This window comes from Agelaius phoeniceus, chromosome Z (genome assembly GCF_051311805.1).
Source record: "Agelaius phoeniceus isolate bAgePho1 chromosome Z, bAgePho1.hap1, whole genome shotgun sequence".
Taxonomy (NCBI): Eukaryota; Metazoa; Chordata; class Aves; order Passeriformes; family Icteridae; genus Agelaius; species Agelaius phoeniceus.
In genome coordinates this window covers 13,257,412-13,267,969 of record NC_135303.1, presented here as the reverse complement: position 1 = coordinate 13,267,969, position 10,558 = coordinate 13,257,412, and the positions used below count along the sequence as shown (strand labels likewise).

Here is a 10,558-nt window from a genome sequence, read left to right as displayed (position 1 = left end):
AGAGCTGGATGAACCAAAAGTTGTCTTGGAGTGCCCAGAAGGAGGAAAGGAGGCAGAAAATGATAAATTTGAGAAACATGATAATCCAAGGGATCAGGGACGTGATGTTGAAGGGGCAAAATATGAGTAAGGTACTCAGGGAATGTCAGGGAAAGGACGAAACCCCCACGGAATGGCTCAAAAGGCTCCGGAAAAGCCTGAGGATGTATTCCCAGACAGACCCCGATTCTTCAATTGGGCCGGTTTTGCTGAAAACTCAGTTCGTGGCAAAATCATGGGAAGACATAAGGAAAAAGTTAGAAAAGATAGATGGATGGCAAGACAGGGAATTGCAGGATTTGCTCCGGGAAGCCCAGAAGGTCTACATGAGGAGAGATGAAGAAAAGCAGAAGATTCAAGCGAAGGTACTGGTGGCGCAGTAAGGGAAGCACAGAAACAGGAACAGGTCAGAGACTCAGTGAAAACGGCACAGGCAAAGAAGCAAAATCCTTCCCAAGGAAAAGGTTCAAACAACCAGAAAAAGCACTTTGAGTGCTACTAGTGCAAGCAAAAGGGACACATTCAAAAGAATTGTCCCAACAAGGTCAAGGATCAAGCGATGTTTCAGGAGGATTAGGGGTGTCAGGGGCTTTTCAGTTTGGGGTCCAGAACACCGAGGGAGGAGCCCTTGATTGAGAGTGGGACCCCACAGGCAGGAAATTTGGTTTTTAGTAGATTCCGGAGCAGAACAAACCATGGTGCAGCAGTTACCACGAGGGAGCTCTCTGAGCAATGACACAATGATGGTAATTGGGGCAAAGAGAAACCCTTCAAGGTTCCAATCATAAAGGATGTTGAAATAGAGACAGAAACTAAAAAGTGTATAGGAAATATGTTTAATAAAAGATGCAGGCTTTAATTTGCTGGGACAGGATTTGATGGTGGCATTGGAAAACGGTTTAGCAGTGGAGAATTCCCAGCTCAGGGTGAGGTTGTATCAACTCACCACCCAGGATGAGGAGAAAATTGATCCAAAGGTTTGGTATGTCCAAGGGGAGGCCGAGAGGCTGGACATAAAGCCAATCCACATTGAAATTGAAAGACCAGGGGACCCCATTCGGGTCAAACAGTACCCCATCCCCATGGCAGGGAGGAAAGGACTGAAACCAGTGATTGATGAATTACTAAAGAAAGGAATGTTGGAGCCGTGCATGTCCCAGCAAAACACCCCAATTTTGGCAGTGAAAAAGACGGACGGTAGCTACAGTCTAGTGCAAGATTTTAGGGCTGTGATTCAAAGGACTAAGACACTGTTCCCCACAGTCTCGAATCCTTACACCCTGCTGAATAACATCTCTCCCAAGGACATGTGGTACAGCGTGATTGATTTGAAGGATGCTTTTTGGACCTGTCCTTTAGCAGAGGACAACAGAGATTACTTCTCTCTGCGCAGAAGACACAGAGGCGAACAGAAAGGAACAACTCAGATGACATCCTTGCCTCAGAGCTTCGTGGATTCCCCACACCTTTTCGGGCAAGCACTCGAGCAGGTGCTGAGTCACTTTGTACCAATGGAGGGAACAAAATTGCTACAATATGTAGATGATTTGTTGATTGCAGGTCCAAGGGAGGAGGTTGTGAGGACAAGTACCATTGAACTTTTGAACTTTCTAGGGGAAAAGGGATTAAAGGTGTCAAAGTCAAAGTTGCAATTCACAGAGCCCAAGGTCAGGTACTTGGGATATTGGTTAACGAGAGGGAAAAAGAAGTTGGATCCGGAAGGGGTGGCAGGGATTATTGCCTTACCACCCCCATGGACAAAAAGAGAAGTTAGGCAACTTTTGGGGCTGTTGGGGTATTGCCGGCAGTGGATTGAAGGATACAGCAAGAAGGTGAAGTTTTTGTATGAGAAACTCATCACGGACTGGATCAAATGGACAGAAAAAGATGAGGACAATTTCAGGGCAGTCAAAGAAGCACTCACAGCAGCACCAGTGATGAGCCTCCCTGATGTGAAACGGACATTCCAGTTGTTCGTGGATGTAAGCAATCACACGGCACATGGTGTGCTGACACAGGACTGGGAAGGGGTCAGGAAACCAGTGGGTTACTTGTCTAGGCTTTTGGACCCAGTTAGCAGCGGCTGGCCCACCTGCTTGCAAGTTATCGTAGCTGTGGCATTGTTGGTGGAAGAAGCCAAGAAAGTAACTTTTGAAGCACCTTTGGTAGTATTTGCACAGCACAATGTGTGGGGCATACTACAACAGAAAGTAGATAAGTGGCTCACGGATGCTAGATTGCTGAAGTATGAAGCCATTTTGATTCATTCACAAGATTTGGAATTGCAGACAACAACAATTCATTCACAAGATTTGGAATTGCAGCAAAACCCAGTGCAGTTCTTCTTTGGGGAAGCCTCGGAGGAACTTGTTCTTGATTGTGTGGAAGTGGTTGAGTTGCAGACAAAGATTAGGGAGGATTTGGAAGAAAAGGAATTAGATAAGGGGGGAAAATGGTTTGTAGATGGTTCAAGCAGGGTGACTGATGGAAAGAGAAAGTCAGGATATGCAGTCATGGACGGGCAAACAGGAAAAGTGATAGAAGCGAGCCCCCTGAACGCGGAATAGTCAGCACAGGCTTGCGAACTGTATGCAGTCCTGAGAGCCTTGAAAGGATTGAAGGGAAAGAAGGGAACAATTTTTACAGATTCTAAGTATGCCTTTGGGGTGGTTCACACCTTTGGGAAAGTCTGGGAAGAAAGGGGGTTGATCAACACATGGGGACAGGGACTGATGGACGGGGAATTGATCCGGCAAATTTTGGAAGCAATAAGGGAGCCAGAAGAAATTTCAGTTGTCCATGTGAAAGGACACCAGGCAGGGATGCAGTTCTGAACCCAGGGAAACAATTTGGCAGACCAGGAAGCCAAGACCGCAGCACTGACGGTAAGTACCCCGGAGATCAAAGGGATCAAGGTCCAGACGACCCTCCTCAACCCTCCCAAAAGGAGATTGAAAGTAATGAGAAGATTGGAGGAAAACTGGAGGAAGGTAAGTGGAAACTACCGGATGGAAGAGAACTAGTGTCTAAAGGTTTTACCAGGAGGATTTTGAGGAAGCTGCACCAGTGAGCACATTGGGGGGCCCAGGACCTTGCTGAACAATTTTTGAAATTTTTCAGGTGTGGAGGAATTTACGAATTGGCTTTCCCCAGTCCAAGGGCAATGGCTCAGACAGTGTCCCGGAAATTGCTGGAAGAAATTGTGTCCCGATATGGGGTGGTGAATTACATTGAATTGCATTGATCAATAGACTCATTTTACTTCGAAAATTATTAAGCAGATGGCAGAGGTGCTAGGCATTTGGTGGGAATACCACACTCCATGGCATCCCCAGAGCTCAGGACAGGTTGAAAGGATGAATCAGACCTTGAAAGTGCAGTTGCCTAAATTAATTTTAGAAACTCGGATCCTGGCTGAAATGCCTACCTCTGGCCTTGCTTAATATCAGGATGATGCCTCATTCAGAAATGGGGCTCTCACCCTTCGAGATGGTATATGGGATGCCATATAAGCACAGGATGCCAGTGGGACACCCCAGATTGGAGGACAGCCAAATTCAATCATATTTGGTTGCAATAAACAGAAATTTACAGGAACTGAGAAAACAAGGGATAGTATCTCAGAGCACCCCTCTGGGATTTGCTGTCCACAAAATTCAACCAGGTGACAGGGTGCTTGTGAAAGTGTGGAAAGATGTACCCCTCTCCCCTCACTGGGAAGGCCCCTTTCTTGTCCTTCTGACAACAGACACAGCCATTCGGATGGCGGAGAAAGGTTGGACACGTGTCCAGGGTGAAGAAGGTCAAACACCAGGTAGAAGCACCCAAGTGGAGAGTCACTTCTTCCCCAGGCAACTTGAAAATCAAAATCCAACGTCCTCATAAATGACCGACGGTGAATGGATAGGTTGTATACTGTCTGATTCTGTATGCTATCCATTTGTACACTTCAAGTGTGAATATTGTCAGGGAACTTTTGTTATACATTGCAGAAGGGGACAGAGGCCAAAGGGATTGTGCGCTCAGTGTCTGGAAGAGGAGCTTGAACTGACTGACCGTATTCTAACCCTAGCCACAAACTTAAGAATCATTGAATTAGACTCACAGGACTGGTTTCACATTTTTCAGAACGGGGTGCGTGGAAAACTTAGGTCTAAGGCAGAGATTTTGGATGTGGAGTGTCGGAAGTCAATCAAAGTACCGTGCAGCTCAGATGCTGTCAAGGTCTCATGGTGGGGCGCCTTTAAGAGGAGGTATGCGGCAAGGTCTGAGAATGTATTCCCTGAAGAATACTCCTGCTGCCACGAAGATGGTCTTCCTCGCTGCTGGTGGCACCACAGGGGGTGGAGGCAAAGGCAGAGGAGTACGCCTGGTGGGAATCCTGATTAGCCTGAGCCTAGCCATGTGCAGGATGCAGAGTCTGCACATTGAGATCCCGATCAATGATGGCAATGAGAGCTCTGTGGACGAGTGCAATAAGTGCACTCAGATGGTCGCAATCGAACGAAGGGATGGGGGAACCTCAGCATACCAAGCCCCAGAGGAGTGCATCAGGGAGCCTGGTAGGTACTGTTGGGTGAACGGCACAAGGGTCAGATTATGTTAATTGGGCAAAGAGATCTTCTGTATAGATCCGGAGGTGCGGACACGGAACGGATAGTCAAGCAAGCACCAACATCAGATATGGAAAAGGAATGTGGAAATAATGTCAATCCCTGTTTGCAATCAATATAATTGGACAATGTGGGTTAGAGGAAAGACTGAGTCAATTTTTGTAGCATATCACCAGGTGAATCCATTGTGTTATGACAATTCGAAACTGGGGACGTGTGTGATGAACAGAAAGATGTACTGGGTGGGAAGAAATACGAAATTTGACACCAAATTCACCCTAAGCAGGGAACCAATCATATTGGATTTAGCACAGGCAAACAATGATAGAGTCTGCCTGCAATATGATAGGGTTGTCTGTTTTGCAAGAAACAAAGACAGAACGGATCCTGAGGGAAAGATGAGGGAAATTACTCAGGAGTTGAGAAGGAGGGAGTCAGAACTTAGGAAGAAAAGAGTGGAGCGGGAAAGATTGTGTTGGATCAAAGGGTGATCGGAACGATCTGCATCAGTCAAGGGGGGAAAGAATATACCGAAATGGTGGGATACACTCCGTGTATAACTACCCTGATGGTAAATTCAAACAATAAGGGCAAAGTCTGGCAACTGGCACCTCCTACAGGGTACTGGAGCTGGAGAAATGAAACAAATTGTGAATGGAACAGACAAATAGGACTTTGCTGGGTCAAAAGTCCTGGAGCCAATCTTTACCAATCCTTGGAGGGTCTGAGAGAATACTGGGGAGACCCAGGGAAAAGGAACATTAGATGGAAAGCCCCAGATGGAATTTATTTGATCTGCAAAAAGAAAGCATACAGTGAGTTGCCTCCAAGATGGAAGGGATCATGCACTTTGGGCATGATCTGGCCAGTCTTCTTCACTCTCCTCCAAACAGAGTAACTTACTAGGGGCTCCTCTGTATGAGACCCTGAGGAGGGAGCAAAGAAGCCTGAAGAAAATTATACCTGTCATAAGTGGTAGGTAAACTTGGGGGGAGGAAGAGTGGCCAGTAGCAAGAATAATTGATTATTATGGGGCAGCCATATGGGCTCAAGATGGGAGCCATGGATATAGGACTCCAATTTATCTACTGAACCAGCTGATCAGGTTGCAGGCAGTGGTGGAAATTGTGTCAAATCACACTTCAGAGGCCCTGGATTTACTAAGTCAGCAGCGCACCCAGGTACAAGTGTTTGTGTACCAGAATCGAATAGCTTTAGACTATTTGCTGGCCAAAGAAGGGGGAGTGTGTGGAAAATTCAATGAATCAGAGTGTTGTATCGAAATTGATGATTATGGGGAAACCATAAGAGGATTGGCAGCCTAAATTAAGAAGGTGGCCCATGTCCCAGTCCAAAAATGGAATTCAATTTTACAATCATCCTGGTGGGACAGATTATTTGATGGGGCCTGGTGGAACAAAACAATATTCTTTGTGCTGTGTTCAGTAGCAGGAATCCTATTTCTCCCATGTCTAATTCCTTGTTTTATTAGACTGATTCATTCCGTGATACAGGGTATGCAGATAGCTATAGCACCTGTGGACCCGGAGTTGGCTTCCGGAAACAACACATCCAAGATCATGAGCCTGGGAGAGAGAAAGTATGCAAACAATGCTGCCAAAGTTCCCTGTGGTTCTCTGCCTGGTTTCCCTGTGTGCTTCCCATGATGTTTGATCCACAGCAGCTCTAGAGCTCTCTGTCCCACAGCCACGTTGGGGAGCCTGACCAGTGCGTTTGGATTCTTGCAGCCACCCCGGGCATTTCAGGGCCCAGCGCTCCCGCCAGCAGTACAGCCTGTGCAGCGTGGACGGCCTCCAGCTCAGCACAGAACACAGCTGGGGAGGAGGAATGGCCACCAGCAGATCTGGGCCTTGCCGTAGAGAAAATGATTTGGGAGAACAGGAGGTCCCTGTCTAAAAGATTTCCCTCTGCTCAGGTAATTTCATTGGATGGGGATAAAAGGGGCTGGACTGAGCTTTTGAACCTTGTTACATGGCTGAGAAGCAAAGGCTTCTTTAATTGAACTTATTTAATCATTATTTAGTTATTGAATTATTCTTGGTAAAGAAAGATTTCTGAAAGAGGAAATGAAGAACTGAAGAAGATGTTTTACTTGCTGGGAAAGCAGAGAAGAGTGTTTGGAGAACTGGCACTGAAGGCCAAGTATCCCATGCACGTCCCCTCACTCTGTGTCTTCTGGTTTTCTGTGTTCCCCTTTTGTCTCAAAGGTCATTTTGTAAGAGCTTCAGTTTCACCTTGGCCCCCTGAATCCTGAATTTAAAAGGCTTGTCATGTGAACTGTGTGAGCAGCGTTCCCTCCTCCGTGCTCCACGTCCTTTGGGAGTGAAGAAGGAGAGTTACTGTATCCCTGATATGATTCCAGCAAATTAGTGAGTGATCTTTGGGTTCCTTTCTTTGTTTTTCAGCTCAGGGCAATGTTAATGTTGGCCCTGATTCTTCAGGAGGGGAGCCTGTGAACAGAGCTGCAGCAGAGGAAGCTTCATCTGGCTCTGAGAGCTGCAGGAACAGTTCCCAGGAGCCCGAGGAGCCTGGTAAGGACAGAGCCCACACTGGTTTAGAGAGCTGTGAGATAGCTGCTCTGAGCAGGCTTGGTGCTTCCTGGTGCCTTGAGTTCAAATCCTGCACGGGCACAACCTGCCTGAGCCCTGCCCTCCACGCTTCTCCAGAGACTCTGACACTGAGTCCTCTGCTGGGGCAAGAGAGCAGGGAATAAACCTGACCTTGTGGCACTTGTGTCACCAAGCCAGGTGTCCCAGTTTTGTGCTGAAGTTGGTGGATAAATTTGCTGCAGGGTGCCAGGGGAGGCCAGGCTCAGCAACTCTTGAAGGAACAGGGGAAAAAAAGAGCAAAAAGTCAGGGTAGAAGTCCAAATCACTGACTAAATGTAATACCAGTCTGCTGATATTGGTCATGACCCACAAGAAAAACAAGGAGCTGAGCATCAGAGGCCAACCAATTGAAAAATCATGGTAACTCCAGTAACAAAAGGAAAAGCTTGAATGACCCCTGATTAGTGAGACCTAAGAGGAGAGAAGGAGCACTTTGGATCCATTCCTTAGCCAAGCTGGTGCAGCCTGCAGGCCTCGTAGGGAGCTCTGTCCCTCCCAGCCCTTCCTGCCAGAGCTGATGGTCGAGGTGGAGCAGCTGCTGCTCACTGCAGAGGGCAGTTTGTAGATGCCAGGTAATGGAGCTGGTTCATTCACTCAGCTCCCAACACCTTCAGCTTCAGCCATTTCAGCGAGGACTGAGGTCTCTCTGTCAGCACAGAGAAAGAACAAGGCTGGGCTTCCTTGTGGCAGCTGGGACTGTCTGTGTTTCAAGCTCTCCTGGGTGCCCTTTGCACTGCGGGGGCTGAGACTTTATCAAGATACATCAGTGTTTTGAAACACACTTTTGAACACTTGGAATGTTCCCTGTTCTTTTAAGGGCAGATTGCTTCAAATTGTCAAGTGAGAGTCTGCCTTTCAGGCCATCTTGGACAGCCCCTGGTAGAAGGACAGTTGCTGCCCAAGGGAAAGGTGCACAAGGGCCAATATTGACTGAGCGTTCCCTTTGCTTCCCAGATGCCATCTGAGCAACATCTCCAGGAGGGCTGCCCTGCATGGCAGGAAGAGACAGGGGAGAGCCTGTGGCCATCGGGCAGGTAGAATTCCTCTGTTTGTAGATATGTTTATAGATTTCTGTCGTTCTATTTATGAGTGGTTATAGTTCCATTTATAGATAATAGTGTTCTGTTTATATGGGCATATATTGATAGATCTGTACAGTTAAATGTGGATATGTATACATATAGTTAGAGAAGTGATATAATTTATTATCCATTTACATTTATAGATTTTCAGAGTTAATTTTTTTATATCTGTACAGTAAAATATATATACTTACATATCTATGTAAATGAATATATGTAAATGAAGTGACATTTATAAATGTGTATAGTTATATATTAAGAGGAATAGGAATGTTTAGATGGAGAGATTGATGGATAGATTGCTGTTTATGTAGGCCTAGGCTGCATTTTTAGCTCTTTCCCCCCTCGGCTGCCTTTTCACCTCTTGCTTTTCCCCCTGTGCTCCCTGTGTCCCCTGTCCCTGTGCTGGGTCCCAGCTGGCGGCCGGGCCGGGCGGAGCAGCACTTCCAGCCCCGGCTGTCCCTGGAGCGGTGGGAGCTGCTGCTGGCCCCAGGCACTGTCCCCTGAGGAGCTGCTGAAGGACGGTGAGACTGAGGGGGCTGAGGGGGCTGAGGGGGCGGTGGTGCCGAAGGGACGGTGACCCTGAGCTGCTGCTGGGGCTGAGGGCTGTGGGGCAGCCGAGGGCCATGGTGGCACTGAGGTGACAGGGAAGTGGCACAGGCTGAGGGGCTGGCGGGTCTCAGGGGACGGGATGGCTCAGAAGGGACTGAGGGGGGTGAGAGGGACTGAGGGGGGGCTGAAGAAACTGAAGGGGGCTGGGGCTTCACCGAGAGCATGGCGGGGCTGAGGGGATGGAGGGGGCCAGCAGGGAGCACAGAGGGCTCCGGGACTGCAGCTGTGCCAGGCCTTGCAAGCAATTCCAGAGCCTCCACTTTGGCCACAGCTGCAAGGAAGACCTTGAGGACAGCCGGAGACTGACGGGAGCCAGCAGGGAGGAGCTGAAGGCCGGCAGCAAGAGCAGTGAACGGGGACCTGCTGCTGCCAGCCTGGAGAGAGCCCGGCTGAGGCCACAGGCCCGGGGAGGCAGGCTGGGGCTGAGGCTGGCGTGGGCTGTGGCCGTGGGCACTGCCCGGCGGGGCAGGAGCGGGCCCTGCCCGTGCTAGGGCTGCTCAGCGCAGCTGCCCCGGCTGGCACAGGGGCTGTCCTTGGGCCAGGCAGCTGTGCCGGCAGGGCCCGGCAGCTGTGCCAGCTCTGCCGGGCTGCCGGGGCTGCGGGACAGTCCCGCCGCGGCTGCGCTCACCACAGCCTGGCCCGCTCGGCTGCTTTCTCTTTACGACCCCCCTGGGGAGGCTCTGACACGTGAAGTGCAGCTGCTGCCAAGGGAAACGTCCTCATACTCAGTGTTCCCTTTGCTTGCCAGATGTCCCATGTGCTGTCGCTGTCCAGGAGAGCTGCTCTGCACGGCAGGAGGAGACCGAGCGAGAGACTTTGAAGATGGGGCAGCTGGGATCCCCCTCTGCTTTGAATTCCATGTAGACATGTCTAGAAGTGCACATAGAGATGGATTATCATTTGGATATGTACATATGTGGGTTGCTATTTGTATAGGACTATTTCTGTATGTATGGTGTTTAGGGATGTATGCTCTGTATATATGTATGAGTATATGTTTGTAATTACCTAGATGTGTATATTTGTATCTAAGTATACATGGATGTTGTTATATCTGTGTTTAGTTCTGTTTCCTATATATACAGTTGTGTTGCTATTTATTTCTACTGATGCAGCTATAGGCATATGGGTCTTTAAATAGTTATATTGGTATTTGCATAGGTATATATGTCTATTTTTAGATTTTTATATGTATCCATATGTATAGCTGTATATTTGTATTTATGCATTTGTATGGATATTTAGCTTGGCACAGTGATATTTTTGTATTTATAGATAGGTTTGTGTTATATATCTGTTTATATATATTGTATATAATATGTAATATTTAATCTATATTTACATCTGTATGTTTTTATACATGTATTTCTATATATTTGTGTATATATATGTATTTAGTTATATTTCAACATGTATGGAGTGGTATAGTTATAAAATTCTATTGGTTCTGTGTATAATTCTATGAATTCTTGGTACAGGGCTATTTAGAGAGGGAATTAATATTTTTGTATTTCTAGATGGGCTGTATGTTTGTAGTTATATGTAATAAATTAAGTTGTTAACCGCCTAATTGATCTTTGTG

General features: G+C 47.5%; 1 long non-coding RNA gene across 1 annotated transcript; it reads left to right on the top strand.

The window, feature by feature from the left end:
* The first annotated feature begins 7,077 nt into the window (after window positions 1-7,077).
* On the top strand, window positions 7,078-8,869 carry LOC143691985 (uncharacterized). The gene is made up of 3 exons (XR_013179816.1): window positions 7,078-7,204; window positions 8,237-8,316; window positions 8,781-8,869. It is a non-coding gene; the product is annotated as an uncharacterized LOC143691985 (long non-coding RNA).
* Window positions 8,870-10,558: the final 1,689 nt, after the last annotated feature.